The following is an 8926-nucleotide window of genomic DNA, read 5'->3' as shown; positions in this document are numbered from 1 at the left end:
GACGAGCGTTTTGGTGACCTTTCAGCCACGTGAAACAGGCTTGCATTAGCAAGCAAGGACACCGGAGGTTGCCTTCACCTCACTCCAATCACTTGGTGACTACTGCCACTTTTTAAGAGAAGGGTGCTGTGAAAAACCAAGTGTGGAGAGAGGAACCACAAACTCGGGCAATAGTCCTCATGTCCTAATTCCGTGCAAAACTGGGAGGGATCCAACTCGATTTACCTCTTGGTCTTTCTGAACCGGCGGGTGTGAGTTTCTGTCGAAGGTGATTTTGCCCATCTGGAAGTCATGGTTGGGGATTTCTCTGGAAAAGCAGCATAAAAGTACGATGAAAGGAGAAATTTTGTACCTCCCATCCACCTGAACGCAGCGAGGCCTATTCTGTGTTGGTCAGTGTTGTACCATCGCTGGCTGCGAATTTTCATCCCCAAGTATTTCTAGATGGAAACCACGGAATTATTTCCTAAAGGGGGGCATACGTGGCACAGAGGAGATCATCAGCTCCTGGACCTGCTGTAGAAGCTTGGTTTCCACGTTGCCTGTGGTCTCCACAGGGCCACGGACGTGCTTTTCCACCAGGGTTCAAGATTTCCCGCGACACCACGTTTCGCTTTAGGAAACGGGCAGGGCTCCCTCCAGCCCACCAGACTCGGCGAGCCTGCTGCCTCTCCCCACGTGTCTTCTCCAGAACCGGAGTTGACTGAGAGAGTTTTGGCAACGTCGACTTAGGATCTGCACCTTCAGCAGTCAGGGATGTCACAGTCAAGTCTAGAAGACCAGACTTGCTTTTCTAAATGCCAAATTAGGAGGAAAACACCTTGTTTATATTGCAGGAGCAGGAAAAAAAAACCTCCACTCAAATGCTGAACCTTCACTTGCTGACAAGGGAACGAGATGGACCAACCTTTGAACGGCTCCTGGTTCAGCTGCCGACGGCTCAGCACCTTCCTTCTTGCTGTCTAGCCTGTACCCAGGACCGGAGAATGCCTGTGTGCACAGAACGAGGTTTAATTTAATTGAAAGCACGCTGCATGGGGCTGCTCTATTCTGTAAAAGCTTGCTATCCATTTTATTCAATTCTTTGGTTCAGCAGTTTTCTTTCTGGTGTGTCAAAGAAGCCGCTGACCCCTGGGGGTGTGGATGTTTCCATCGCCTGGTTCTCACCTGCCCCTTGAACGACAGCAAGTTGTGCCCTTCCTGGCCGTGAGCAAAACAAAACACAGGCAGAGACTCGCCAGTGAAGGAAGGAGCCCCTCTAAGATCAAGTATTTTGCAGTTTCTGCGAGTATTTTGCAGTTTCTACGAGTATTTCGCAGTTGTTTGGAGCAGCTTTCCCTCACCCTTGCACAACATTGGGAAAACAGCCGAGATGGGGGACTTACGTGAAAGCCTGCGTCGCTCGCACGTCCACTGGGGTCTCCTTCAGCGTCCTGTGAGGGGAAAAAAGTGACTTCCTCGTGTTCCTGGTGCGATGTGCAGAACACACAAGAACAGTTCCACGTATTTCTGACCAAACAAAACTTTAGAATAATTCTGTGCAAAATGAGAATAATTATCTTTCTGAAATCAACTGTTGGTACACAACCACCTCCTCAGTAACTCAGGAAAAAGCATCGGGTAAGGAAAGGTCAGCCTTAAGAAATCGTTTCAGGCAAAAAAAAACGATGTTGGAGCTCCCCGTTCCCTCACAAGCAAGGCTGGTTGTCTAGAGGATGCGTTTGTGGAGAGCAGAAGCTTAACTTACTGTGGTCTCTTCCTGTTGTGCGCTTCCCTCTGGTTCTTTGGGCCCCACGGGAGCAACAAAATCCACCTGTTTATAGAAGCAGCGTGAAAATAAGCATGAACGATATTTTTCTTTGGATCGTAAGGTTTAGAGCACTGTTTCTCCAAACTCCACCAACTATCACTCCGTTTTCATCAAGAAAGAACTGACGTCTGCCTGTTACATATTTTAACTCAAAAGTGAAAAGACGAAACCTCCCAGGAATGAGCCTTAGCACAGAAGTGGGACAGAGCCGTGAACCAGCACCCCGCAATTCTTTGAACCAAGAAAAGGCTGCTCTATCAAACTCAGATTCTAAAACACCTTGAGGACAAACACGGCCCCCAAGGCATGACAGTCACCTGAGGGGACATGAAGTGCAGCTCAGGACCACAGCCGTGGTCACAAAGGCACACGGGGTTCTCTCAAACGAGTCCTCTTCCCCGTCCCATCTGACTTGACCTTTCCTGCCCCCGGCCAGGGGGGTCTCGCACCTGCTGACGTGGCGACGGCTGCGGAGGGCTGCTCTGGTCGCTCGGCCCTTCTCCAGGCTCCTCGTGCTGCTGCGGCCGCTCCGGCCTCTCCGGGGGACTCACTGAAACGGCAAAGCAAACCCTTCAGCGGCGGCACAAGGAGCAGCGGCGGCAGCCAAAGCCAGCGCGGCGCCTCTGGTGCAGAAAGCACCAGATTTAGGATTTTAGGATACTGCTTAGAAATCCCTTTACTGTTCCCATCTTGATTTGAATATCAAGAATTCTAATTAGTGGATATTAATAGGAGAAACTAATGATTACTTTGGGAAAATAAGTCTCAAATGGGATAAACGATCAAATATAAAATAAAATCTGTATTGCCAATGCTGCTAGCATACCCCTGTAAAGTCCCAGAGCTACGGTATTCATTAACCAATGATCTGTTAGTGGTTAGAAACAAGGACAGTGTGTTGTAGTCCAAGATGTCTGCTGGACAGGATTTATGATGGTGCCCATTGTGTATAATCTTTGCATCATGACCAAAGCAGGTACGAGCCAAGAGCCTACGAGCCAAGGACATGTTCCTTGACCAAACATGGTCAATTTGAGGAGCGGTCGAGACCTCCGACTCACGGGCCACCTACCTAAATGATACCCCCTACTCACAAGGGAACAAGAGAAGACTACGACAGAGGCTGCGCGCTCATTTGCATCAGGAGCGAGAGAAGAAGAACAAATCATCGAGAGGATGATGATGAATATGCATGGATGATATTTCAGTGATATATCATTGATACATATCAATGATGACTGAATATGTACAAATTTAATATATAAATATTTGTTGATTGCAACGTGCAGGCGGCCATCTTGGGGAAGGATCCCACATCCCCGCTGCGCGTCGTTAATAAACGACGTCTCTACTGGTCTGTGTGTGGAGAAGTTTTTCTTCTCCAGATTTGCAACACCTCCAGCCGAGCAACCCCTGGGACCGGCGCCCCGCACATGTCGCAGCTCCCGTTTCCCAACCCCACTGCCAAAGGCCCGGCATGGGTTGGGCTGTTGGCCCCCGCTGCCCTGCGAATGAGGGACGGCCGCTCTTCCACGGGCCCTAGGCGCCCGGGGAGGGGGGATGCTCTGCACTCACCTTCCTCCGCGCGAGCCCGGCGCTTCCTTTTCCTCGGGGGAGGTCCCACAGAGGGGGACGGTGACTTTGTGCGACGTCCAGACCTCAGCTGCATCACAGCAACAGAGATGGGGTGGCGCTGGTGCAGTCGCAGGCTGTCACAGAATCACACCACGGTGGGGGTTGGAAGGGACCTCTGGAGATCATCCAGTCCAACCCCCTCTGCTAATCCCCTTACAGCAGGTTGCACAGGAGTGTGTCCAGGCAGCGTTTTGAGTATCTCCAGGGAAGGAGACTCCACAACCTCCCTGGGCAGCCTGTTCCAGTGCTCTTGTCACCCTTAACGTTCAGGTTGAACTTCCTGTGCTCCAGTTTGTGCCCGTTGCCCCTTGCCCGGTCACTGGGCACCACCAAAAAGAGCCCGGCCCCATCCCCTTGACACCCACCCTTGAGATATTTCCAAGCGTTGATGAGGTCCCCTCTCACTCTTTTCTTCTTCAGGCTGAAGAGCCCCAGGTCTCGGTCCTCCGCTGCCTGTGGCAAACACACCACTGAGTTGGGGGGCAGCCGTGCGGGCAGATGAGTCCAGCTCATGCCATGACGTCACAAACGCCCCGGCTGTGACAGACAGACATTCCGGAACCCTGTGGTGGCCATGGGGATGGCCAATGGGGGTAACTGGGCCATGGCAAGGCCTGTCACTCCTGTCGACACTTTCCTTACAATGAGAACTGGAAAACGCAGCAGCTTTCGGGCTGTGCCAGCAGTCACAGGGAGGCTGGAGTGGCCTTCATCCGCCTGGGTCCCATCAGGGCTCTGGCCATGGCCTTCAGAGCCAGCTCTGTACCCCCGCCGTGACCGGTGGAGCAGGGTGAGCAGGGGTATTTGTGGCCAAACCGTGGATGGACTGGGATTTGACTCCTGGCACCTGAGCTGAGCTGGGCTGTCTATGAGCAGTTGTTACCAGTACCAACTGGGATGCTGTACATCAGAAGATGATGCTTTTTAGAATAAATAAGAAATAACATGTTGGCCAAAAGTGAGTCCTTGGTCATTTGGGCTGTTTCCTTTGGGGTATATTGTGCAGAGCTGGGACCAGTAGTGGACCTGTGAGAAAGACTGTGAGGGACCTGCACTCCAGTGAGGGACCCCATAGATAGTCCCAGCACCAACCTGGTTTCCCAGCTGGGGCTGACGACAAGGCTTTCATCCACCAGAATGGCGATGTGCTGGTGAGAGTTGAGATGCAAAGAGTTCTTCTTGAACTTGCTTTCGGAGAGTCCTTTGGGGAAAAGAAATGGGTTTTTTTGGGGAAATTTGGAACGTCGGAAGGTTCTAGGGAACCCACACAGGGTGACCCAGCGAGTATCGATGCACATGAGCTTGGATCATCCATCACGTGATTAACACATCAATAGCAGGTGGTTCTTCCCAGACTCATTGATCAAGGCACAAAGAAAGTTGTGGGCACAAGGAGTCTCATGCAGACCTTTCCCATTGTCTGCAGATGGACTACGAGCCAACCACTTCATCCCATCAATGTGACGGCCTAAGTGAGCCGCTCTGGGCTCTCCCTGCTCGGCAGCGTGGCTGCATGGCAGTCATCTCCCCTTGAGCTGGGTCACCTCTCAAGGTGGTTCCTCGAGGCAGAGAGACCTTTTACCAGCCACAGATCTTTGCATGAGCCCAACTTGAGCTCTCCCTAAATTGCAACCAGACTGCACACCCGGTGACTCTCCCCTTTGAGCAGGGACGCCTCCCAAGGTTTGAGATCCCTTACCAGAAACTAAGAGATCCTTCTGAACCTGAGGCGGAGAGACCGCCTGATTTACAACAGCTCCTCGGTAAGTGACTGACAGCATGCCAAATTAATCCTCATTAAATCCATGTAGTTCATTCCATTGGACAGGAACTGTTGTCCAAGTCTGAAACTAAGATTGCTCCTAGCTGCCCCTAAGCTCCCTCAGGAGGCTACAAAGCAAGTGGGTCCACTCTGAACCTCGTGACTCTGCGGGACCCTTTTGTGTCTCTGGTCTCTGTGTAAAGAGAGCGTATTGTGTGTATTGTGTCTCTGTGTATTGTGGCTCGATTGTGACTTGATTTTCCTTTGTGTGTTTCCTCCATGGAGTAAGTAATAGAGTGCAGCTTGCCATCAAACTTCCTTAAGTCACATCTTTACAAATCCGTATGAAAAGCACTTTTGCTTTTAATCCCTTTGTCAGGGATTCTTTAAGCAATCTAAATCTCTCATTACAGGACAGGAGGCGGTCGTTGACAAACAGTCCTGTTGTATCAGCCTGGTTACATCGTACAAACCACGCGTGCCTCACTAACGACTGTACCCTTGAAGAAGAACTAAACGACTGACAAAGAGGGAACATCCTGCTCCAGAAGGCGCCAAAAGCCGGATGATTACCAAAGGAGCATGAAGGCAGGAAAAATCCGTGGTAACGGGGGCGGGCGGGGGGAAAGGCGGTAAAGGTAAATAACAGCCCGGAAAATACACTTTGCAAGAAGCTCCAGCATTTTGAAGCTACTGGTTTTATAAACTGTTCTGTTTATGGAAGGCATTCTAAATAGAGTGCTCTCTTTCTGCAGAAAAAACGCCAAAACTCCTAATAGCCTGCTGAAGAGAACGAGAAAATGCATTTTTCCTCTAGAAAAAGTAGGGAGAAAATGCAATACAAATAAACCTTCCCTTGAATCCTTTGACTGGAGTGAGGCTGGTAGCGCTTACGAGTCTGTTTTGCTGCCAAATCTGAAGCAAAAGGGGCAATGTGCTATCAGAAGCTACAGACACACAAACGCTCAGGTGTCTGACAGGTCTGAAGGCAGACTCCTGAGTCTTACTGCTAAATATTCTTGTCTTTTTTTCCCTTGCAACACAAAGAGAGTTGCCAGGGACCTCCTGGAGTAAGACTTTGTGAAGCGTGGCATTATCTGCGATCCCATACAGGCCTAGTGAGAAGATGCTGGAAGTAAGTACTAAGCAATTTTACTTGTGGCTTGAATCACTTTTAATCAAAGACTTCATAGCAGAAGAATTCTTTGGCTGAACACAACCAGAAATATAGATGCATGTGCTCTGTTTTAAATGCTTTCTGTCTTTAAACATTGTATTTCTTCAATACTGTGTTGATACACGGCCTTGCATTTTGTGTTACACAACCTCTGTTTATTTCCAAATTAGCGGTAAAAATCCTGTGCTTCTGAGCAAAATATGGATGAAGCAGCTGAAAATCCTGTCACGAGAGCAGGGTCTATAACAAAAGCCCCAGGGCCTCACTTCTAGGCAATACTGGGGATATGGCATCTCCACAGATCCATATCTGTGCTCTCCTCCCTCACCTGTCCCTGGATTTCTGTTCTGATCTGAGTACGCAGATCATTTACTTTTTAGCTAATTCGTCTCTTAATTTGGGGGCAGCCTTCACGTAGGCCTTCTATAACGCCAGAAGTGAGCAAACTAGGGAGAAACAAGCCTTCCTTGTGGAGAAGGTGCACGCAGGAAGATCTGGTTTGTAAGATTTACCTATTCTTCCCAGCCCAGTAAGGTCTAGGGATCTCTGCCCCGTTCACCATCCACACTGCACTACGTCTGTCCACAAACAGAGCTGGTCACCCAGCTCGGGCCTAGCTGTATCCTCCTGACGGTGAGGAAGCCACAATGTTTATAGAACAGGAAGGAAAGAAGTCCCTCATCAGTTCAGCAGCACTTGTTGGGGGAAACACGTTAGTAAGGAAGGCTTGACAAGCCAATAGCTCTTGATAGCCTTTGCGCACACTGACATGAAACTGCCACCGACTGAGAAGAGCTCTCATCACATTTTATTTCTTTGTCCATTAATGATTGTTTAGTTTCATCCTCGGATAAATCCAGTCACTTCAAGTGGAATTTACACCAGGGTTAAATTTAGCCTCCTGTGTCCTATGGCTTGCAGTGAGAATGACCCGAAATGGTCCAAGTTTCAGATGCTCCAATGCCTACAACTTCTACAGCCTAAACTTAAGAACATAATGGATGTAGAACAAGGCTTCAATTTTCCAAATTTGCCAGAAGTAGGGAGGCACAGAGAAGCTACTATAAGCTGTCTTAAAACAAGAATTTTCACCATAGTGAAAAAAAAACACACTGAAACTCAAAATCCAAACCAGTCTGGTTTTTTGTATGGGTTGTTTTTTTTTTTTTTTTGGGTTGGCTGTTTTTGGTTGTGGTTTTTGGGTTTGGTTTCTTTGTTGGCTGGATTTTTAAATGACAGTCGAGGACATCAATATCAAGCACAATAAAACCCCCGCAAACCACTCCCTCTCCCATAGGGAGAAGTAGGATGAGTTAACCTCCTTTTGTTATCCTACAAATCAAACTCTTCTACAATCCTTTCCTCCATGTATCTAAAGTAGAAAACGAGCTTGATCTTGTTTAAAAAGCAGTGACCATCAAGACAGAACACAAAGGCTTACAGCACCGTCAAGACTAAATGGTTTAAACCGTTTCCTCGGTTTCAAGTCGAGCCATCACCTTACAACTATGTACTGCACAGAAACAGTGCTTTCCACTTCTCTCACAGAGGAAAATAAGCTTTAGATTGGAAGGTAAAAAAGAAAGGGGGGCGGGGGGGTGGGGTGGGGTGGGTGTTTGAGGTGGATAAGCAGAAGCCTCCGCTCTGACCACGGAGGCGAACATGAGGTTTATTACTCCTGACGCTGCTCCTGGATCCCACACTGCCACCAGGAAGGAGAACTGACCTGGGCAAGTCGAGTTTCAGATTGATTTCTGTCCGAGGGAAGGAACCGCAGGGAGATCCTGCCTACGTCAGCTCCCCAGCCCCATCCCCCACGGCGCCACACGAGCCTCCCCAGCTCGCGCTCTCCGTTTTGAGATGAAAAACAGCTGAAAAGGAGCTACAAGGCGCTGGCCCAAGGGCACCTCCCACCTGTCATCTCTGCAGCCGCGTCAGAGGTTGGGGTCAGGCCCCAAGCCCCGGCGGTGGCTGACGACCCTGTGCCTGATTGCGGCTTTGTCTGGGAGCCGCGCGTGCCTCCCGCCCGCTGCCCCGCGAGAGCGTTCATCGCCGCAGCGGGGACCGAACGCAGAAGCCGCCGGCGGGACGCTCGCAGCCCCGGGCCCGTTTTCCCGCAGGCGCCGTCACGGCGGGAGACGCGGCCCGGACGCGCCCGCCCTCCCCCCGGCAGCGGAGGGGCCGCCCCGACCCCCCCCGCCCCGGGCCGCCCTCGCCGCGCCGCGCCGGCGCCTGCGCTCTTGCGCCGCTCGCACTTGCGGTGAGAGGCCGGGGGAAGAGGCGCTGCCGGGGCCGCCTCGCCGTCCGGCGGCGGGGCCGGCGCTGCGGCTGCGCGACACCAGCCCCGGCCCGGGCCGAGGGAGCTGCAGCCCCGCGGGCGGGAGGCCTCTCCCGGCGGGAGCGCCGCTGCGGGGCCCCGGAGGGGAGCGAGGTAACGCGGCGTCCGCCTGCGGGGCCTCCGGTCCTGCTCTCTGCGTCCCTGCCGCCGGGACCGCTCCCCTTCCCTGGCCGCCCCGTGCCTTCGGAGAGCCGCCTGCCGGGG

The 8926-nt window shown here is 51.5% G+C and overlaps 1 long non-coding RNA gene across 1 annotated transcript; it reads left to right on the top strand.

Moving 5' to 3' along the window:
* The first annotated feature begins 5099 nt into the window (after nucleotides 1-5099).
* On the top strand, nucleotides 5100-6081 carry LOC147412645 (uncharacterized). Its single transcript, XR_015184166.1, has 2 exons — nucleotides 5100-5208; nucleotides 5621-6081. It is a non-coding gene; the product is annotated as an uncharacterized LOC147412645 (long non-coding RNA).
* The last annotated feature ends 2845 nt before the right edge of the window (nucleotides 6082-8926 follow it).

The sequence above is a fragment of the Leptosomus discolor genome, unplaced genomic scaffold (assembly GCF_034619465.1).
Source record: "Leptosomus discolor isolate bLepDis1 unplaced genomic scaffold, bLepDis1.hap2 HAP2_SCAFFOLD_45, whole genome shotgun sequence".
In the NCBI taxonomy this organism is placed as follows: Eukaryota; Metazoa; Chordata; class Aves; order Leptosomiformes; family Leptosomidae; genus Leptosomus; species Leptosomus discolor.
The sequence above is the reverse complement of the archived record's forward strand: the minus strand, read 5'-3'. Positions and strand labels throughout refer to the sequence as shown.